The sequence below is a fragment of the Eptatretus burgeri genome, chromosome 14, assembly GCF_056783735.1.
Source record: "Eptatretus burgeri isolate ZD-2024b chromosome 14, Ebu_testis_v1, whole genome shotgun sequence".
Lineage (NCBI taxonomy): Eukaryota > Metazoa > Chordata > Myxini > Myxiniformes > Myxinidae > Eptatretus > Eptatretus burgeri.
Window position 1 is genome coordinate 39,411,085 of NC_140974.1, and position 23,294 is coordinate 39,434,378.

The 23,294-nt window shown below is 47.2% G+C and overlaps 1 protein-coding gene across 1 annotated transcript in view; it reads right to left on the minus strand.

The window, feature by feature from the left end:
- The window catches only part of LOC147012999 (interleukin-13 receptor subunit alpha-1-like), a 96,430-nt gene that overhangs the window by 62,077 nt on the left and 11,059 nt on the right, over positions 1-23,294 (minus strand). The window lies entirely within an intron of this gene.

Here is a 23,294-nt window from a genome sequence, read left to right on the forward strand (position 1 = left end):
ACCAGGATTCAAATACCTATAGTCTGTGTGAAGTCAAGTTCGGGCAGGAACTTTACCGGCACACCACGGCCTACCCTTTTCGAAATGTGCCTTGGGTTCCACAACAACCAACAGCAAATGCAAGCTGGCAAGCCCAGCTGAACGTCTGAGGGACAGTATAACCACTCATCCACAGTCACCAACGACAACTACCATGACTTTGGCATACTACTACAAGCAATATTTAACGGCCCCGTAATTATTCCGAACTGATGAGATCGTCCGGGGACCTGACATTCAATTGGAGCTAATTTAGGCAGGGATTGGGGATTCATTTCAGGATTCCAGCGACAACTCGCTGACTCCTCGCAAAAGACACCGTGGGATCTTGAACGTCCACCAGCTAATGCTTACATGCGGGCAGGACAACCGGCTTACCATCCATCCGAAGGATGGAGCACATTGTTTAAGTTTCGTGATTCTTCTCCAGTTCTTGTGTGTGCAGTAAATGGCTGTGGGTATCAAAATTTGCTGGGGCGCAGCTGTGCCGCTGATGCAGTGCCCCCTGAAGTTGAGAGCAGTAATTTGGAATTTGGCCAGGGCGTTGGCGATAACTTTTTGGAGTTTTTAGAGAGTACATAACAAAAATACGTGCAGGCCGAAGAACGGTATTTATAAGGGAAAGGAGAGACCGGGGGTCATTCAATTGGAGCATTTCTGGGTGGCACAACAGGGCTGGTCCAAGGTCGGTCCAATGACTACTGCCAGAAGTAGCCCACAATCAATTGGTACAATGGAGTAGAATCGGGCCAACGGTACTCACCCAGAACTGGTATACGAACCAGATGAAACATGGCCAAGTAGTTAATGACGATGGGCTGACTCAGGGTAGCTGTATCGACAGCTGGCCAGGTTTAGAGACCCACGTGAGAGAGCTCGGATAAGCCGTGTCTGGACAACCAGTGAGTGAAAGACTGGAACCAAAGACGTGCTCCCCTCTGATCGCACCCTCAATATATATATATATATATATATATATATATATATATATATATATATATATATATATATATATATATATATATATATATTGTTGCGGTTTTCGCGCCCGCCGGCGTGCGAACGGCCACGTAACTCGAATCGCGGCACGTCGCCCACCGGACGGACAATCCAGTCGTGACCCTCTCGGACTAACGCCGGGAACCAGTCACGGGTGGACCTTTCGGTCTCACCGCGATCGAGCCAATCAGCCCCCACGTGGGATAGGGTTGCTCGCCAAATTCGACCTACCTCAGTACCCACGCGGAGGGTAGACCGGGCGATCGCACCTCGCCGCAGGTCGACTTCGGACACGGGCCACTTAAGCGACCCGTTCCGTACTATCAGAATAACCGAGCGGTGTTATCGTCGACCTCGACGGTTCGATTAATTATCGGGCGTATTCAGCCCACTACCAACCCTTTACGTGAAGCAAGATGAGGGTTCAATGGGGGAAAAGACGAAGCGAAGCGGGAGAACAGTTCAACAATAAAGCACATTTATTCTCGGCACACGGGAAGCACACAAATACAATTCCACCAAATGCACACAAAAAAGAAAACACAATTCCATTTACACAAAAAGCAAACATAAAAGTGAAAACACAGTGCAGAGCTAATACCGACTACCGAGCACACGGCAACACTTATACAATTCTACTTCACAGACGGCGCCGACAACACATACCCAAAACCAAGGAAAAGAAATCCCCCAAGAATGGGGCAGCCTGAGGCCGAGACCGGGTCGGGCCTACCCGTCTGGTGATGAGACGCGGAGCGGCGATGGCCCCGCAACCCGCGGGCCTCGTGGACAGTGCCTGGCAGGGGGTGGGAACGGGGCCCCCTTGGTCGCACTATCTCAGCGCGGGGGGAAACAGGAGGGGGTTGCTGATGCTCGGGGTATAGATGATCTTTATTATCCCTGGTGTGCGTCTCCACCTCGGCCAGGTCGCGCTGCCGGCCTCCCTCGGGCGCAGCTTCCTGCACGACGCGAGCACCCCCTCGTCTGGTGTCGCCGCCTTTCCACAGCTCCGTCCCCTCCGTTCCGACTCCAACGCACACGACGAGCAGCTCCACCGCCCGCGAAGTCTTGACCCTCGGCTTCCGACTCTCCTCTTCTTGACTCTCCTCTGACTCTTCGTTCCCTTTTTGCTGACTCCGACTCTTTCTGACTGACGAACACCGTCCTTTTATCCCCCCGTAACTTCGGCTTTGACCCCCTCCCTTTGACCTTTCACCTCGCTCCCCATTGGCCCGAGAAAAAGTGGGCGTGAAGGCTTTTTGATCCACAAATTTGCATATATCGATCGTTCTGGAGGTGGGGCCAAATCGCCCCTCGCTCACCGATTGGACGGCAAAAAGTGGGCGTGTGTCGTTTTTGATCCGTTTTTGAAGCAGAAAATCCGTGATTTTGTACACGCTGTTCGACGCGCGTTCTGCATGAGTCCAACACCGGTACCCACAGCGGGGCAAGAACGGTGGCGATGCTACGGTTGTGAGGTGTGCGTGAAGGTCGTGGCGGTTGTGGTGAAGCGGTGGTTGTGGTCGGTGGTTGATGTTGTGGTTGTGATCATGGCGGTTGGTCCAAAATAAAGATAGTAAAAGAAAAACGGCTATCCTAGAGTCGCAGCACGTATAAATGACATGTATTCCCACTAGACAACGGGTTTGGGCCTAACTACACATGCACTTACCGAGATACCTCACCTAAGGGACCTGAATGGTGGTTTGTGAATCTGGTAACCACAACACTACCCCCTTCCCTTTTTACAGACTCGTCCCGAGTCGTCAAATTTTCGTGTGCCATCATGTGTAGTTTTCCCCTAGTACATTTTACCTACGGATCCCTGAGTGCGACATTCATGGTATTCGTGTCCCCAAAATAAATAACCTGAGGGCTGCGTAACTATCTAAACAAACTCACTCACACGGACGACTTAAATAAAATTGCCGGCGCTAGACAGACATGCCGGGGGCGCACTCATATTTACAGTACATCTTAACCTTAACTTACAAATTTTACACTAAACCATGGCCCAGGATCATTGAACTCTGCAAAAAGAAAGCAGTTAGCAGGGAGCCAGGCTGCCCGCATGCAGTCTCTGGCTCAAACAATGCAGGTGACAGGGAACGTGGCTGGCTGCTCACATGCAGTCCAAGGCCTTCCCTTTTGAACTGAACTCAGTGAACCACAACGGTGCTTGGGCTGCACAAACGCAGTCTCCGTGCCAGCTCAAGTGGCACACGCAATGAGCACAACGAATGGATGCATGAATGGATGGACGCAAACACGGTGCACGGGCCGCCACTGCAGGCCCGTGTTGTAGCTGCCAACAGGGCAGTTCTCGCAGCTTGCAAACTGTTGCCTTGATCCTGGCGCACATGGAAATGAACAGGGGGGGGCAAAGCAAAAATTGAACGGGGCTGGTGAACGTGGGCAGTGGGCATGGCATGGCAAAGGTGAGCAGGCAAACACAGCCCGCAGAAGAAGGCCGCTGCAGGCAAACACAGCCGGCAGATGAACTGGCCGGCACAGGCCTTGAAGTACCACAGCTGCAGATGAACTGGCCGGCACAGGCCTTGCAGCACACAGCTGCCGATGAAGTTGGCCGGCCTCCGCCTTGAAGCAAAACACGGCCAGCCGATGAAGTTGGCCAGCCTTTGCCGTTCAATGGAGGTTGGTGGAGGGAGTGCGGTGGTGCTGGCCACTTGGAAGGCGGGCTCGGACCTACCTACCAGTCTCCCTCCCACCTATCGCCTTTGCCTGTCACTGTACATACCCACTCCCTTAATTTGTCAAACCCCAATTTAGCCCCAACTTATTTTTTTGTTGTTTTTATTTTTACTTCCCCACTATAAATCGTCCCCTAACCCCCTTTATCGTCCTTGTTCGGCTAACCTATTCTGTCACCTAGCCTACTCCCAACCCCTACGTTCCCTTCCCGGAGGGGAATAAGGGAGAGCTAACGTCCTGTGTCGAGGCCCAACGAAGCCTCAGAATGGCCTCCCCAGACTTCAGCGATCTATAACCCAAGTGGGTCCAGCGGCCCACAACGACAGCGAGGGGATGGATGGTGCGGAGGGGTACACTTCCTAATCTACCCTAACCATTTAACTGTTAAACTACCCCGGGGCTTTCAACAAGCGCCTCTCGCTTAAACTATTGGTTCTAACAACCCAGATTCCCGTCGCCTGTGTTGGTGTCCTCACAATTTCGGGCCTCGCCCCCCAATTTTCTCTCCGTGCCCTCACACGGTCTCCTGGCTGGGACACGTGGCTCTCTCTGGCAGGCACGACCCTCTGCCGATTCTCCCGCTATGGCACCCCCGGGCACTACACTGCCTCCGAGCCTACCAGCTCCCTAACACCGGGGAGTGCCCCCCATGGCACCTCCCCTGAAACGCACACGTGGCAGGCCGGCCTCCCGGGCCCCTTTCCGAGGGTCACCCGTGCCCACAACACTGCCCACGCGGCTAATGGCGCCCGGGCCCCCGCACCAAGCAGGCGCACCCGTGCCCACTACTCTATCCCGGCCCCCCATGGGCCCATGGCCTACCGCGGCCGACTAGCCTGGTGCCCGGGGTACCCACTCAGCGATACTCACCTTTCGCAGCCACGCTCCCAAGCCCGTCAACAGGGCTCCTGCACCCCTCCAAATGGGTCTCGAGCCTACTTTCCCACCAACAACAAAACGACCTCCATTTTTCAATTTGACTAACCCAGCTAACTCAATCTACACTGACCCCGGGGTCCCTTGGGCGGGAGTCACTCCTCCCCCCAATCACTCATCGCACCATGCATTCCCCATTCGCTCCACTCACACAGACCCGCTGGCCTCTCACTCACCAAGCACATGCTTCCAATTCACTCACCAACAACTCTTCAACACACACACCACTGAACTCTGCCATCCTTCTAACTACATCCCCTAACTAACTCGTGCTCCCACGTCGTCCCTTAAACTACAGCACGTTCCTTTTAACACTACGTAGCTAAACTACGTCCCCTCTACACATTCACAAGTCTGTCACGGTCTCCAAATAATCCCATTAATCAATTTCCCAACCTAAATCTGGCTACAATCCCTCTAACTAATCCATTCCACGGACTCCATGAGGACTTACCCCTGCCCCATGAAGTCGGTCTAACTAAGCTAACCCTTCCCCCTAACTAGTTTCCATCCTGTGCCCAGGGTAAGGGGGTCTTCCACCCCTTTCCCAGGAATCCTGTGCACCCGAAAGTGAGGCTTTTTTTTTTTTTCCATGCGCAGCACCTGCGCGGCAACTCAGAGCTCGCGCACTTTGCACCTGCCCGTGACGTCATGCAGCTGCACGTGTTCCTCGTCCCTCCTTGGACGGGACCATCCGGCAGAGATACCCCTCCTGCCGGATTCCAACAACACGTGCAGCCATGACGTCACCGTGCGCAAAAAAAAAACACAAGCCCCACGTCTCGAGGGGTTTTCCACGCGAACACATGTGCTTTGCCCGTTGGAGCTTAACACACACGATCGCGTGGAGAACCCGTCCGGTCCAAATCCATTTTACCTGCCTAACTTTGTCCGTCCGCGGGATCGGCAAATCCACCGCGTGCGTTTCCGGACCGGGACTTCACTCTCGCAAGCGAGCACGTGGTGGTCTCGTGCGTTGCACAGCACGAACCGCGTGCTCACTGCTGGGTGAACCCGGCACGGTCCTCGAAACAACCACAGCCGCTACTCGGCTTTCGTTTCTCCCATGTCGCCGTCGTCGTCGCCATTCAACCCACGCACACCTGCGTGTTACGACGCACACAGTCCACTCCATCACATTCACACCGGGAGACGCGGCTGCGTGCTCCCGCATGCCAACCGACATCTCCCTCTCATACCGCTCTCTCACACACACGGTCTCCCTGGCACACAGCGACCTTGCACACGGCCGTTCACTCACGCGTGCCTCACTACTCACACAAACCATACTACTCACACGTGGTGCTCCATTCACTCGCGCGGGGGCACTCACCCGCGGTGCCTCACCCACACACGCGAGGGCACTCAACCGCTGTGCCTCATCCACACACCGTGCCTCATCCACACACGGTTCCTCACCCACACACGCGGGGGCACTAACCCGCGGTGCCTCATCCACACTGGCCGTTTCACTCACACACACGGCCTCTCTCACACACGGTGCCTCATCCACACACGGCGTGCTGGGAAGCACGTACTCTGGCACCATCGCCACCACACCAATCACACACGGGGTCGCTTCCACACACGGGGACGCACTCACACCTTGCACCACACACACAGGGACAACCATACTGGGGATTCGTGTCCCCACAAGGGTCTCCGGGGCCTCTATACCCCCCAAGCTCTCCGTGCACCCGTCCACAGCACCCGTCCCCTCAACCTCGCAAAACACGACCGAACTCACCTGGTCGTGACTCGCCTCAAGGGGGCATACTCCCTCCCCTCGTTCCTGGAGGAGGCCATCCCGCTGCTCGCACCGGGTCCCTACACGCTCCGCGAGCTCACCCCCATTATCCTCCACTACCTCCGTGTGTGTGTGTGCGTCACTTACCCCATCTTCATCGTGTAGTCTTCCCTCTATTTTTTCTGTCTCCCGTGTCTCTGCCAACTCTTCACCCTTTACCTCCCTTGTCTCAACTATTATTTCCGTTGTCGTCACCTCGTGTCTCGTCTCACACGTTTTGGTCTCCCCATTTAATTTTTCCCTTTCGGTCATCGTCACGACCCTCGCCCAACACGTTCCACGAATTATTTTTTCACCCGCCTCCACCGCGGGCCTGTCAGCCGTTGCACCCCCACCCAGCTCGTTTGCTCCCACACGTGGAGTCACCATTTTTATCTCCCCGGTCACGGCCTTCATGCCCGCCTGCAGGAATCGGCCCATGTTCTGCGTCTCACCCCGTAGCTCTTTCATTTCCTCCTTCATGTTTGTTTCCATTCCGTTCATTTTTGTATCCATCTTTTCGTTTATTTGTTGTGTATTCGCATCCATCGTCGTTTTCACTTCATTTGTATTTGTATCCATCTTTTCGTTCATTTGTTCGTTCATGCCTTTAATTTCGTTTTTCATATTCGCATCCATCTTCGTTTTTACTTCGTCCATTTGCTTGTTCATGTTCGCAATCATCTTCGCTGTCGTTTCCGCATACATTTTTGCCAGCATGGTGTATAGCTGGGTCATGTCGGGTGCGCTTGGGTGAGCCGTTTCGGCAGGGGTCGGGGAAGGGTTTTGGTGGAGAGGGGGGGGGAGGTGTCATACACCGCGGCCGCTGCCGCACCCACCTCAGGTTCTGGGTTCAGTTGGGCGAGTCCGTGTTCCTGCACAATCAACATTTCCTGCTCGGGGATTCCATCCTGGGCCATGGACTCTACATTATTACACATATACATTTCTAATACCCCCGGCTCCCGCTCGCCTTGAGACGCCATCTTGCTTCTCGTGAAGGGTTAATTTGCTCGCTCGTAATTTGGAGGGAATCGGGGGTCGCTTCTCTCACCCCTGGACCGATTCCCGTGAATTTAATTGGAGACAGGAGAGCCCGTTTTCCTGTTCTCCGATACCAGTGCCGCGAGGAGGGCGATGAATTTATATCCCACTCCTGACACCAGTGTTGCGGTTTTCGCGCCCGCCGGCGTGCGAACGGCCACGTAACTCGAATCGCGGAACGTCGCCCACCGGACGGACAATCCAGTCGTGACCCTCTCGGACTAACGCCGGGAACCAGTCACGGGTGGACCTTTCGGTCTCACCGCGATCGAGCCAATCAGCCCCCGCGTGGGATAGGGTTGCTCGCCAAATTCGACCTACCTAAGTACCCACGCGGAGGGTAGACCGGGCGATCGCACCTCGCCGCAGGTCGACTTCGGACACGGGCCACTTAAGCGACCCGTTCCGTACTATCAGAATAACCGAGCGGTGTTATCGTCGACCTCGACGGTTCGATTAATTATCGGGCGTATTCAGCCCACTACCAACCCTTTACGTGAAGCAAGATGAGGGTTCAATGGGGGAAAAGACGAAGCGAAGCGGGAGAACAGTTCAACAATAAAGCACATTTATTCTCGGCACACGGGAAGCACACAAAAAAGAAAACACAATTCCATTTACACAAAAAGCAAACATAAAAGTGAAAACACAGTGCAGAGCTAATACCGACTACCGAGCACACGGCAACACTTATACAATTCTACTTCACAGACGGCGCCGACAACACATACCCAAAACCAAGGAAAAGAAATCCCCCAAGAATGGGGCAGCCTGAGGCCGAGACCGGGTCGGGCCTACCCGTCTGGTGATGAGACGCGGAGCGGCGATGGCCCCGCAACCCGCGGGCCTCGTGGACAGTGCCTGGCAGGGGGTGGGAACGGGCCCCCTTGGTCGCACTATCTCAGCGCGGGGGGAAACAGGAGGGGGTTGCTGATGCTCGGGGTATAGATGATCTTTATTATCCCTGGTGTGCGTCTCCACCTCGGCCAGGTCGCGCTGCCGGCCTCCCTCGGGCGCAGCTTCCTGCACGACGCGAGCACCCCCTCGTCTGGTGTCGCCGCCTTTCCACAGCTCCGTCCCCTCCGTTCCGACTCCAACGCACACGACGAGCAGCTCCACCGCCCGCGAAGTCTTGACCCTCGGCTTCCGACTCTCCTCTTCTTGACTCTCCTCTGACTCTTCGTTCCCTTTTTGCTGACTCCGACTCTTTCTGACTGACGAACACCGTCCTTTTATCCCCCCGTAACTTCGCCTTTGACCCCCTCCCTTTGACCTTTCACCTCGCTCCCCATTGGCCCGAGAAAAAGTGGGCGTGAAGGCTTTTTGATCCACAAATTTGCATATATCGATCGTTCTGGAGGTGGGGCCAAATCGCCCCTCGCTCACCGATTGGACGGCAAAAAAGTGGGCGTGTGTCGTTTTTGATCCGTTTTTGAAGCAGAAAATCCGTGATTTTGTACACGCTGTTCGACGCGCGTTCTGCATGAGTCCAACACCGGTACCCACAGCGGGGCAAGAACGGTGGCGATGCTACGGTTGTGAGGTGTGCGTGAAGGTCGTGGCGGTTGTGGTGAAGCGGTGGTTGTGGTCGGTGGTTGATGTTGTGGTTGTGATCATGGCGGTTGGTCCAAAATAAAGATAGTAAAAGAAAAACGGCTATCCTAAAGAGTCGCAGCACGTATAAATGACATGTATTCCCACTAGACAACGGGTTTGGGCCTAACTACACATGCACTTACCGAGATACCTCACCTAAGGGACCTGAATGGTGGTTTGTGAATCTGGTAACCACAACAATATATATACCAGCCTGGATCGGATCACGGAGTCGCCCCACCACACTTCACTACATTGCAACAAACACCGCCACGTAACCACCACTAATTCGAAACACCTCACCACAACGTAACCACCACGTCATGAAAAACACCTCACCACAACGTCACCACCACAATATGGAAAACACCTCACCACCACGTATCCATCACGTCATTAAAAAAACACCTCACAACCACATTCACCACGTCAATAGAAACACCTCACCACCATGTCAATAGAAACACCTCACCACCACGTTATTAAAAACACCTCACCACCACATAACCATCACGTTATTAAAGACACTTCACTACCACATATCCACCACGTCAATAGAAACACCTCACCACCATATAACCATCACGTTATTAAAAAACACCTCACAACCACATAACGATCACGTTATTAAAAACACCTCACTACCACATATCCACCACGTCAATAGAAACACCTCACCACCACATAACTACCACATTATTAAAAAACACCTCACAACCACATAACCATCACGTTATTAAAAACACCTCACTACCACATAACCACCACATTATTAAAAACACCTCACTACCACATAACCACCACATTATTAAAAACACCTCACCAGCACATAACCATCACGTTATTAAAAACACCTCACTACCACATAACCACCACATTATTAAAAACACCTCACCACCACATAACGATCACGTTATTAAAAACACCTCACTACCACATATCCACCACGTCAATAGAAACACCTCACCACCACATAACTACCACATTATTAAAAAAACACCTCACAACCACATAACCATCACGTTATTAAAAACACCTCACTACCACATAACCATCACGTTATTAAAAACACCTCACTACCACATAACCATCACGTTATTAAAAACACCTCACAACCACATGACCATCACGTTATTAAAAACACCTCACAACCACATAACCATCACGTTATTAAAAACACCTCACTACCACATAACCATCACGTTATTAAAAACACCTCACTACCACATAACTACCACATTATTAAAAAACACCTCACAACCACATATCCACCACGTCAATAGAAACACCTCACCACCACATAACTACCACGTCAATAGAAACACCTTACCACCACATAACTACCACATTACTAAAAAACACCTCACCACCACATAACCATCACGTTATTAAAAACACCTCACTACCACATAACCATCACGTTATTAAAAACACCTCACCACCACATAACCATCACGTTATTAAAAACACCTCACCACCACATCACCATCACGTTATGAAAAAACACCTCACCACCACATAACCATCACGTTATTAAAAACACCTCACTACCACATAACCATCACGTTATTAAAAACACCTCACCACCACATAACGATCACGTTATTAAAAACACCTCACTACCACATAACCATCACGTTATTAAAAACACCTCACCACCACATAACCATCACGTTATTAAAAACACCTCACCACCACATAACCATCACGTTATTAAAAACACCTCACCACCACATAACCATCACATTATTAAAAACACCTCACCACCACATAACCATCACGTTATTAAAAACACCTCACCACCACATAACGATCACGTTATTAAAAACACCTCACTACCACATAACCATCACGTTATTAAAAACACCTCACCACCACATCACCATCACGTTATGAAAAAACACCTCACCACCACATAACCATCACGTTATTAAAAACACCTCACTACCACATAACCATCACGTTATTAAAAACACCTCACCACCACATAACGATCACGTTATTAAAAACACCTCACTACCACATAACCATCACGTTATTAAAAACACCTCACTACCACATAACCATCACGTTATTAAAAACACCTCACCACCACATAACCATCACGTTATTAAAAACACCTCACTACCACATAACCATCACGTTATTAAAAACACCTAACTACCACATAACCATCACGTTATTAAAAACACCTCACCACCACATAACGATCACGTTATTAAAAACACCTCACTACCACATAACCATCACGTTATTAAAAACACCTAACTACCACATAAACATCACGTTATTAAAAACACCTCACTACCACATATCCACCACGTCAATAGAAACACCTCACCACCACATAACTACCACATTATTAAAAAATAACCTCACAACCACATAACCATCACGTTATTAAAAAAACACCTCACAACCACATATCCACCACGTCAATAGAAACACCTCACCACCACATAACTACCACATTATTAAAAAACACCTCACAACCACATATCCACCATGTCAATAGAAACACCTCACCACCACATAACCATCACGTTATTAAAAACATCTCACCACCACATAACCATCACGTTATGAAAAAACACCTCACAACCACATATCCACCACGTCAATAGAAACACCTCACAATCACGTTTTAAAAACACCTCACCACCACCTAACTACCACATCAATAGAAACACCTCACCACCACATAACCATCACGTTATTAAAAACATCTCACCACCACATAACCATCACGTTATGAAAAACACCTCACAACCACATATCCACCACGTCAATAGAAACACCTCACCATCACGTTTTAAAAACACCTCACCACCACCTAACTACCACATCAATAGAAACACCTCACCACCACGTTATTAAAAAGACCTCACCATCACTAACCAACACGTCATTTAAAATACCTCACCACCACATATCCACCACGTCAATAGAAACACCTCACCACCACATAACCACCACGTTATTAAAAACACCTCAACACCACATAACCACCACGTTATTAAAAACACCTCACCACCACTAACCAACACGTCATTAAAAACACCTCACTACCACATAACCATCACGTTATTAAAAACACCTCACCACCACATAACCATCACGTTATTAAAAACACCTCACCGCCACGTCACCACCACATAATTAAGTAACAATCCCAATATGGTGGAGGAGGTGGGGGTGGGGAGCATTTCGGAGCAATTGACCATAACATTATATGTGCGAAGATTCCATAAAGGGTTAGAGTTCAACACAGTAGGGTAAGGAAGCCTGGTGTTGGCTTAGTGGTTAGGGTGGCGGCTCAGGATCCGAGGGTCCTGAGTTCAAGCCCCGTTGGGCCGCTGAATTAAAATACACCAGGAGGTTGACTCAGCCTGTCATCCTTCCGAGGTCGGCAAAATGAGCACCAGTGTACTGGGAAGGGGGACACTGCATCAGCCACATAGCCGCGTTCCAACCAATGATGCAACCAGCAGCCACAGGCTGCACTTGATAGAGAGAGCGGAGGGTAAGGCTATGAGATTTCAGGAAGGAAAACCCTGAGTGTATGTGGAGAGAGTTAGGTGATGTAGATTGGGAGAAGTTAACAACAGGACAAACAGCATCAGAAAAATGGGAAACTTCAAGGAGAAAATGTGTAGAGTACAGAGTCAGTACATTCCAATGAGGTGCAAAACTAGAAGTAGAAATAGACCAGGGTGGTTGAGCAGTGAGATAAGGAATACTATTAAGGAGATGCAGAAAGCATTTATTCAGTTTAAAATAATAGGACTGGAGTTACATTTACATCATTATCGAAGTAAACAGAGGAGAGTTAAGAAAACAACTCCGCAAGCTAAAAGAGAGTATGAGAAAGACATGGCTGAGAATATTAAACATTATAGCAAGGCTTTCTTTAAGCATTTCAGAGGAAAATAACAGGTTAGGATCAGTGTGGGCCAATTGAGGAATATCACCGATAGAGTGGTTAGTGATGAAAGTGAGATGGCAGGCTTATTAAACAGGTATTTTTCTTCAACTTTTACACAAGAACACTCAGGAGAATTGCCAATAGCTGAGAGTGTTTTTCAAGGAGGTGAGAAATGGCTTTTACACAAGATCCAGGTTGGGGTGGAGGAAGTAAAGGAACAGTTAGGTAATCTAAGGGAAGATAAGGCTCTGGGTCCAGATAATGTGCAACCGAGAGGATTGAGGGAGGTGGCTGAGCAGGTAAGAGAGACGTTAACGGATATTTTCAATAGCTCAGTGGAGTCAGGACAGGTACCGCAGGATTGGAGCAAATTTAATACCATTATTTAAGAAAGTATCCAGGGAAGAATTGGGAAACCATCGACCTGTTAGTTTGACTTCAATTGTGGGAAAGGTTTTGGAGACAGTAATTCGGGACCAGATGTGGAACCAGTTAAATAAATACAAACTAATTAAAGGTAGTCAGCATGGGTTTACCAAAGTAACAAATATTTTAGAGTTCTATGAAACAGTGTCTGATTGGGTGGATGAGAGAAAGGCAGTGGACATAGTTTATCTAGACTTTAATAGACATTTGATGAGGTACCACATCAGAGGTTGTTAGCCAAAGTGAGGGCTTGTGGAGTGGCTGGTCAGGTAGCTAATCGGATTGCAAACAGGCTTCGTAATAGGAAGTAAAGAGTGGCTGTGAGTAGGAGGATGTCTTGCTGGGAGGAAGTAAGTAGCGGGGTACCTCAGGGATAAGTACTCGGACCATTACTATTCAGTATTTACATCAACGATTTGGGCAGTGGAGTGACGAGTAGGCTTTTCAAATTTGCAGATGACACAAAGCTTGGAGGTAAAGTGGATAACAGAGGGGGTGGTCATCAGATTAAGGAATATTGATACTTGCATGGATTTGGCAAAAGATTGGCAGATGGAATTTAACCTGAGCAAGTGTAAGGTGTTGGGGCCAGGAAAGAACAATGAATATAGAGATTACAGGATGCAAGGGGTAATTTTGGAGCGTGTCACACAGGAGAAGGATCTGGGGGTGATAATAGATACGGGAGGTATTAGCATTCAGCACAATGCCAGGCAGCCACACCCAGGTCGAAAAACCAGTTAAAACCAGTACACATTTTCAACTGGTCTCTATTGGTTCTAATTGGTCTTTAACTGGTCTCTATTGGTTTCAACTGGTACCAGTTAAATTCAGTCAGAATTCCAATTTCCCAGTTGAAAAAACCAGTAGCTCATATTTGTACCAGTTAAAGTCTTACTGGTTCCAGTTGATACCAGTTGCAATGTACTGGTCCCAGTTGATACCAGTAACAATGTACTGGTCCCAGTTGATACCAGTTAGTTAAATACAATTGTATTTCAACTGGTAATATATCACTCTATTCCAATTTCCATATTAAAACCAGTAAGAAACCAACTGGTTTACTGGTACCAGTTGGCTACTGGTTTTCAACTGGTACCAGTTGACCAGTAAGCTACTGGTCTTTACTGGTTTTTTGACCTGGGCAGGTAAAGCAAATTGGGTTTTATGTTGTACTCGGAGGGGGATCATTTATAAATCAAGAGATGTTGTTAACATTGTACAGGAATTTAGTGAGGATCACATCTAGAATATTGTGTGCAGTTTTGGTCACCACAGTTCAGGAAGGTCATAGATGCCATAGAGAGGGTTCAGCGCAGGGCTACTGGATTGATTCTGGGCTGAACTAAACTTAGCTATGAGTGGCTGAAGGAGACAGGGCTTTATTCACTAGAAATGAGGCGGTTATGAGAAGATATGATGGAGATGTTTAAGATAATGAAAGGTATAGATAAAATAAGTGCAGATGAATTATTCAACAGAGTAGACCATGATAGGACCAGGGGCCATAGCCTGAGAGTAAAGAAGAGGAGAGTTAAGACTGTAGTAAGGCAGGGGACTTTCACTCAGAGTAGTTAACGCATCGAATGGCCTCCCTGGAAAGGTAGTGGCAGCAGAAACAGAAGATAAGTTTAAATTAGAATTAGATAGGTGCCTGGAAGTTATGGAGATAGAGGGGTACAGGGATGTTGGCAGGAGTTTTGGTAGCATGAGCATTGACGGGTGATGGGTGATTGTGTGCATGTGTCCAGAGTGCTTTTGGTGAGGGTCTCATCAAGGGGTGTTGTGTGGTTGATGTTGTGTGTGTTTTTAACCTCGCCCATGCCCCCTCCCCTGAGGCAAAAAAAACCCTGCAAAAAAACTACAAAAACGACATAATCTTGAAAAAAGAAATAAATAAATAAATAAATAAACAAAAAAATAAATACACAAAAAACATGATGAAATTTTTTTTTTTTGCATTTTCTTATTTGGATCTTGTGTTGATAAATTATTGTAGTGTTGATGTCGTGCAGGCATGATTGGCTGAATGGCCTCCACCTGTGTCTGATTTCCATGTCAATATATATATATATATATATATATATATATATATATATATATATATATATATATATATATATATATATATATAGTGTCCCAAAAAAATATACAACTTTTAAAATGCTTCGTTTGATCCTAAAAAAGCAGTAATTTTGTCACTAATGCTTCATTTCTTGTTGCAGAGACCCTGACGTTTATTTTGATCCCAAGCAAGCATCAGAAAAATGCCAAGACTGACCGTACAACAACGGACGAAAATTGTTCAACTTTGGCACCAGACGAAAAGTGTCATACAGGTGCAACGTCTTTACTCGAGATATTTCGGTATCCTCTTGCGCCATGCACCAAACTTTCGGACAATAAAGTGCACCACCGCAAAGTTTACCAATGTGGGAACCATCTGTGACCTTCACAAGGGTCACAGTGGTCGGAAGAGGACAGGTCGTAGTGAAGAAAATGTGGAAATGGTGAGACAGGCGGTCGTTCAGAGTCCAAAAAAAATCGATTAGACGACTTTCTGCCGAGACAAACATTCATAAGAGCATCGTTCAGAGGATGCTTAGCGAAGACATTCATGCCTTTCCATACAAAATTCAAACGGAAACGGTGCTTGCTGATCAACAGAAACACAAACGACTAGACTTTGCAAATTGGTTCTCAGGAAAGTTGGAGGAAGATGCAGACTTCCTCAAAAAACTTCCCATGACGGACGAATGCCATGCTCACTTGTCCGGGGAGGTAAACAAGCAAAACTTTCGGTACTGGGGAACTGAAAATCCTGGTAATGCATCAACTGAACTGGTGCCTCGATCTTTTCTCAAGGTCACCATGTGGGTGGCGGTTGGTTGGTATGGGATAACTGGTCCATACTTCTTTGAAGATGACCAGGGACGCACTTGCACGGTAAACCAGAGGAACTATCGTGAAATGATTCAGGAATTCTATCTGCCTGAGCTACGTACTCAGGCCCGGAGGAGAAACAACCTGATCCAGATGAGAACCCAGTGGTTCCAGCAGGATGGGGCACCGCCCCACACAGCCAGGGAAACAAGACGTTTTCTCAACCAACATTTTGAGGGCCGCTTTATCTCCCTCTACGAAGACGTTGAGTGGCCACCGTATTCCCTTGACCTTACTCCTCCAGACTTCTTCTTGTGGGGGTATCTCAAGGACAGGATCTATGGAAACCCTCGGCCTCAGACTCTTGATCAGCTGAAGGAAAACATCCACTGAGAAATCCAGAACATTCCTCAGGAAACGTTTCCCAAAGTGATGGAGAACATGACAACGCGTTTGCAGGCAGTGATCGGACAACGTGGAGCCTATGTCTAACATGTGGTCGAAAAGAAAACGACGATTCTATACCAAAATTTAAATTTTAGTGGAAATTTTGACATTGGTACAATAAACTTCAACCTTTCAGCTTTCTATCCAGCCATATATCTTTTTTTTTTTTAAATATATGTTATGACCATCCTCTTTGCAGATGAAAAGTTGTTAATTTTTTTGGGACACCCTGTATATATATAAATAAATACATATATATATATATATATATATATATATATATATATATATATATATATATATATATATATATATACATATATATATATATATATATATACATATATATATATATATATATATATATATATATATATATATATATATATATATATATATATATATATATATACACTGATGAGCCAAAACATTATGGCCACTGACAGGTGAAGTGAATAACATTGATTATCTTGTGACAATGGCACCTGTCAAGGGGTGGGATACATTAGGCAGCAAGTGAACAGTCAGTTCTTGAAGTTGATGTGTTAAATGCAGGAGAAATGGGCAGGAGTAAAGACCTGAGTGACTTTGACAAGGGCCAAATTGCTATGACCAGACAACTGGGTCAGAGCATCTCTGAAAACGGCAAGGCTTGTGGGGTGCTCCCAGTCAGCAGTGGTGAGTGCTCAGGCCTAAGTCACATTTGCTCTACGGCGAGGATACGGCGGCCGTACGCCCTCTGAATTGACAGAAACGTGCGGCGGCCGCAGAGTTTCTGCGGTGGCCTCAGGGTGGCCCTACGCCGTTTGGCTATATTTTACAGGCCGTAGGGGTCGCCGTGGAATTATAGCGCGGAGTTATAACTTTTTTCATTTCTACATTCGCCGTAGCAATTCGACAAGCCGAAACAAAAGAACTGGTAAAAAAAAAAAAAACCCACTCGTTACCGTCCGTCTGGCCGCACGTTCGCCTTAGGGCCCCCCTGCGGTCCCCCTGCAATCACCTTGCGGGCACCTTGCGTCTCCCTTGAAAATTATATGGCCGCCGCAGGAACTCCCTAAGGTCACTGTGCGACATCAAATCAAAGACCGTACGGCACCCCCACGTTTTCGGTCTCCACAATTTCTAAATACCCCGTGCGGCTACCCGAAAAATAAAAACATATGTGACTGCTACATTGTGTGACCATGGAAATACTGCGGCTGCCCTATAATTGCTAGTGGCCATAGATTTTGTCGACCCCACGGCCACCGTGGCAAATGTGACTTAGGCCTTACTGACAGTGGTCCGAGGAGGGACAATGCACAAACCGGTGACAGGGTGTTGGGCACCCAAGGCTGATCGATGAGCGAGGGCAATGAAGGCTATCCTGTCTGGTCCGAACCGACAGAAGGTCGACTGTGGCACAAGTCACAGAAAATTTTAATGGTGGTCATGGGAGGAATCTGTCACAATCCACAGTGCATCGCACCCTGCTGCATGTGGGGCTGCGTAACCGCAGACCGGTCACAGTTCCCATGATGACCCCTGTCCACCATCGAAAGCACCTACAATGGGCACGCGAGCGTCGGAACTGGACCTTGGAGCAGTGGAAGAAGATCGCTTGGTTCGATGAGTCCTGTTTTCTTTTAGATCACGTGGATGGCCGTGTACCTGTGCATCGTTTACCTAGGGAAGTGATGGCACCAGGATGCACTGTGGGAAGACGACAAGCCGGTGGAGGGAGTGTGATGCTCTGGGCAATGTTCTACTGGGAAACCCTGGGTCCGGCCATTCATGTGGACGTCAATTTGACATATGTCACCTACCTAAACATTGTTGCAGACCAGGTACACCCCTTCATGGCAATTGTATTCCCTGATGGCAGTGGCCTTGTTCAGCAGGATAATGCGCCCTACACACGGAGGATCAACAGCATATTAGGCAGGTGGTCATAATGTTTTGGCTCATCAGTGTATATATATATATATATATATATATATATATATATATATATATATATATATATATATATATATATATATATATATATATATATATATATATATATATATATGTATATGTATGTATGTATATACATGTATAAATATATATATATATATATATATATATATATATGAATATAAATTACTCCATTAAAGTCAAAAGTGCCTTTCATGCCACATGTAAACGTGAATAGTTTTGAGGCCATGTCACTGGGAGTCTGGGACACATCCATTTTCCTGAGAAACCCACCAGGAGGGGTGTTCAATTCTTGGAAAAGTGCGGAGCCAGCATGCTCGGGTTTTTCCGGAGCTCCCTTGAGTATACCTTATTTGCTCCCAACATAAGGTATTCGTAGTTTAACTGGGTGTAGCTGTGAAAAAGTTCTCATGCAGCCAACGACACCCTGCCAGCTGAACCACAGTTATTCAAACAGTCTGACGTCATTGGCTCACTCGCTTCAGGTATCAAACAAGGAAATTCAGTGAATCATGATGACGTCCTATTCCCCGCCCCTTCTCCCAATGGAATCTCCATCCCTGGAAAGCAGAATTGTAAACAATGATGACGTAGGCAAATAACCTTTTCAGGTCCATCTATGGATGATGTCCGCAAAAGTCACAGAAATAAATTCGCCTTCTCTTTCCTGTCTTTCTCCTTTTTCTTCTTCCTTCCTCGTTTTAATAGTCCGGCAGATAAGTGAAATATTTGGGGGAATTGTGCCTTTGATGATACAAGCATGAACTTTGGCACACTGTTGGATCATGCCCTCAGGAAGATATTTAGCTGTCGGGCCATCGCAGAATTGTCCTGTGGCCAAAATGGCCACCACCGGTTGTTATTTTACCAGTAGCTCAGATTCTAGACCAGCTGGGATATTGATTCTGGTGGCTAATCGTACATTTTCAAGGATGAGGAATGCAGTGGTATTATTTATAACATGCTAGCAACTGCCAAACTACATATATCTAGCATTCAGGGATTTAAATAATAGTAAAACCATCAATTATTAGCAGAGTTGTGCACATTTTCCGGAATTTCAGAATCAGCCCATGAGTTGTGTGCTGACCTCATAATTATGTTTATGAGTATTCATATATTTTGCTGCATATTCACACAGAACATCATAATAACGTCACAATGATAATCTATGTTGTTAGTAGAGCTTTTTTGTACCTGTGTACACCTAGTAACAACGCCTAATCTGCATGTATATCTGTATGCTTTCAGTTGACCTGGACTGTGACTGTGGTGGCAGCCAACATATTTTTCTGGAGATTTCAGCTCATGGGAAAGTGGTGGTGGTATAACTAGTACATACTGTTCTCCTATTATAACTAGTAGACACTGTTCTAAAGTAGCATAGTGCATAGGGACAATGGCCAAATTATACAAGGTGGTGGACCCTGATGAGCCTAGCTCATCAGGTAAACAGTGCCCGACCACAGACTGGAACAAATTTGTTCTGTGTCAGGAAGAAACAGATGAGATGCTGACATGTCCATATAATTCAGGACGTGGCACAGATGGGGCAGGATACAGGACCATAGCTGAGCATCTTGTAGTATTCGACAAGATCAGTTGCCTGCCAAGAACACTAAAACTGTCACAACTGGATGAGGGTCAGAGCATCGAGGCAGCATTCCTGGTTCACAAAGCCAAATGGCATGACTCCTGCAGACTGCAGTATAACAAAACAAAACTTCAGAGGGCTGAAAAGAAGAAAACACACCACGATGATGACCCAGAAACCTACAAGTTCACCCGTCAGAGCATTGAACGTGAAACTCATTCAACGGAGACATGCTTCTTCTGTGGCAAATCTGCAGCAAGAGATGCTTTGCGTAATGCATCAACATTCAAACTTGACATTCGTGTGAGGCAGTGTGCCCTCAAACTACAGGAAATCAGCTGTTCACCCAGAAAGGTAGAGATATTTAAGGACTCCCTCCAACACAAGCAGCACTGATTCAGCACATAAAGAGGGCTGCCTACCAAGCTGGTCACTGCTGGGGACATATGATGGTTGCAGTCCCGGAATGCCCATCCCCAGGTGACTGGGGTGGAAGAAGAAGGACACAGGTAGATGGGAAGTTCACTGGACCACACTGCCAGAAGCGACACAGGCCTATCGAGAACTCATACGCTGTGGATGCAAAAAGGGGTGCAGAGGACAGTGCAAATGTGTCAAGGCAGCACTTCAGTGCACTGTGCTTTGCCACTGTGGTGGACTGTGTTCTCGAAACTAACATTACATTTCATTGAAAACCTGTAATATTACCATGGAAGGCCTTACTTGGTTAATAATGGAAGGACTGTCGTAGACTTGCCCTCACCACTAACATGTCAAACAACAATGGGACATGCACTATTGATTTGCAAGATACAGCATAATCTTGTTGTTACTGGAGTTCGTCAGGAGTGTATACTGGACCCCACAATTTTCAGCACTTGTATGGACTGGATTTTGGGGAGTATCAGGCCGAAGGAGTCATGGATTCACTGAATAGTTGGGGGGGGGGGAAGAAGTCGTAAGTCAGGTGACTTGTTTTTGGACTGCAGGCACCACGAACGGAAGTACCCCCACCATTTTTGTTGTACAATACCTCCCCACTGCCTAGTTGAGGATCACACACATGTGTGTAATAACATTTAAGCAATGGTCTTGCAGGGTTTGGAATGAATGATTTGATATTGGGTTTATGTATGAGAGTGTGAGGGAAGGTTCACCTAATCCATGTCACTTACCTGTACCAGAGACAGGGCTGCCTGCTGTACTGTTTGAGCATTGGTTTGCCTTTCACCAAGCTCAGATGTGCTTGGGCCAGAGCGGAGATTATACGTTCTTTAATATTCTTGCCAAATGATACCGTTATGTTTGTGGAGGGAGATGAAGGGATTTCATAAGAAAGATAGGATCGTTTAGAGATGCTTTGCCCATGGGCGTGTAGGAGACATCTCGATGTAAACTAAGTAGGGAAACTGTGAGCTTAAATATTACTTGTCACCACACGAGGGGGTGCTGTGGTGTTAATTAGATTGGGATTAAGGATAATTTCCCCCAGTATGTAATTGTCTCCCTGTGACTTTTCCCCATGTTTTTGTATTACAAACCATCAATGATAGAATTACGTTTTTATAACCACAACGACCATTACAACCGAGCTGCATGACCACCTTCATCATTACAACCGAGCTGCAAGTAGGAAGAAGCCCACCTTCAAGGGTGGTGCCGGGCGAAGTCACGCCCCTGATGGTGATTGATGGGCGTGACGTCAGCAGGAAGAAGAAGAGCACGTAAAAGGCCATGTGAGTTGGAGGACGGGGAAGCAGCTCGGTGGGAGAAGCGAATGCACGAGTGGAGTTCGGTGTGAGGGAGGTGATCAGAAAAACCAGAGCACGTCTCGGCAAGAGAACGGGGAGGAAGGTCGTTGCAGGAGGAGACAGACATGGTCGGAGACGAAGGCTCGAAGCAGGACAGAAGCTCGAGAGGCAGAATCAGCGGTCCAAAGAGCAGGGCATTACGGCTGGTTTCCTTCGACGCATGAAGAAGAGTGAGGTTTTAATTGTAGTCACGAGAGGAACGTGACTGGGTGGGAGGATCTCGCTTCGCTCTCCTATCGGCACGATGAAATAGTTGCGTGATTCTTGTATTCGTACTGAGGTAAATTTGCCGTGTGCTGAGCAAGACGCTGGCCATTGACTCTTGGTTGGTCATGAGATATGGACATCAAAGCCTCGTGTATATCACCGAAGGGAGCGGCACCATTCTGCAGGCGGAATCAGCAAGTGCGGTCGACGAAGAAGCTACACCGTGGTTCGGGGGCCCTGACGTCGAATATTTCCTCACGAATTGCTTGGCGCCATTTTTGGGGGGCAGGTAGTCGAGGATAAATGGGATTTCTGGGACTTCCATTCAAATGAATGGGGGAAAAGGGAAAAACTTTCTGACTCAAGCCCCAAAAGCCCAAAATAGGAGACTGATTTTCTCCCCACCGATCACCTTCCCTCCCATTCAAGCAAATGTAAATTGACACTGATTTTCTCCCCCTCCCATACAAGCAAATGTAAAATTGAAACTCATTTCCTCCCCCTCCTACACAAGCAAATGTAAAATTGAGACTTACTGATTAAAGCACTTCTTCCCTTTCATATTTTCATCCCACTCAAAGAGCGAACCAACGAATATTTGTCCATGTTCAACTTCAGGGAATAACTTAATTTTCATTTACATTCATTTCCATCGAATATATTCAAAAAGATTACTTTGGAACTTGTTTCTTGGTTTAAGTGTCTTTGTTGAGCGAAATGAAATTATAAACTTCTCTCAATGCTCTTGTTTGACCATCTCCTGAGCCACATATCATTTTGAGATTGTAGTAAATTGTTTTTCCATTGTTCAATTGATAACCATCAAAGTTTTCAGTCCATTCAAGGATATTTTTTTTCTTTACATCCTCCAAATTATTTGTAATTAAAATTTATCCGCTTATTTGTTGTATCTACTTGTACCCCGGT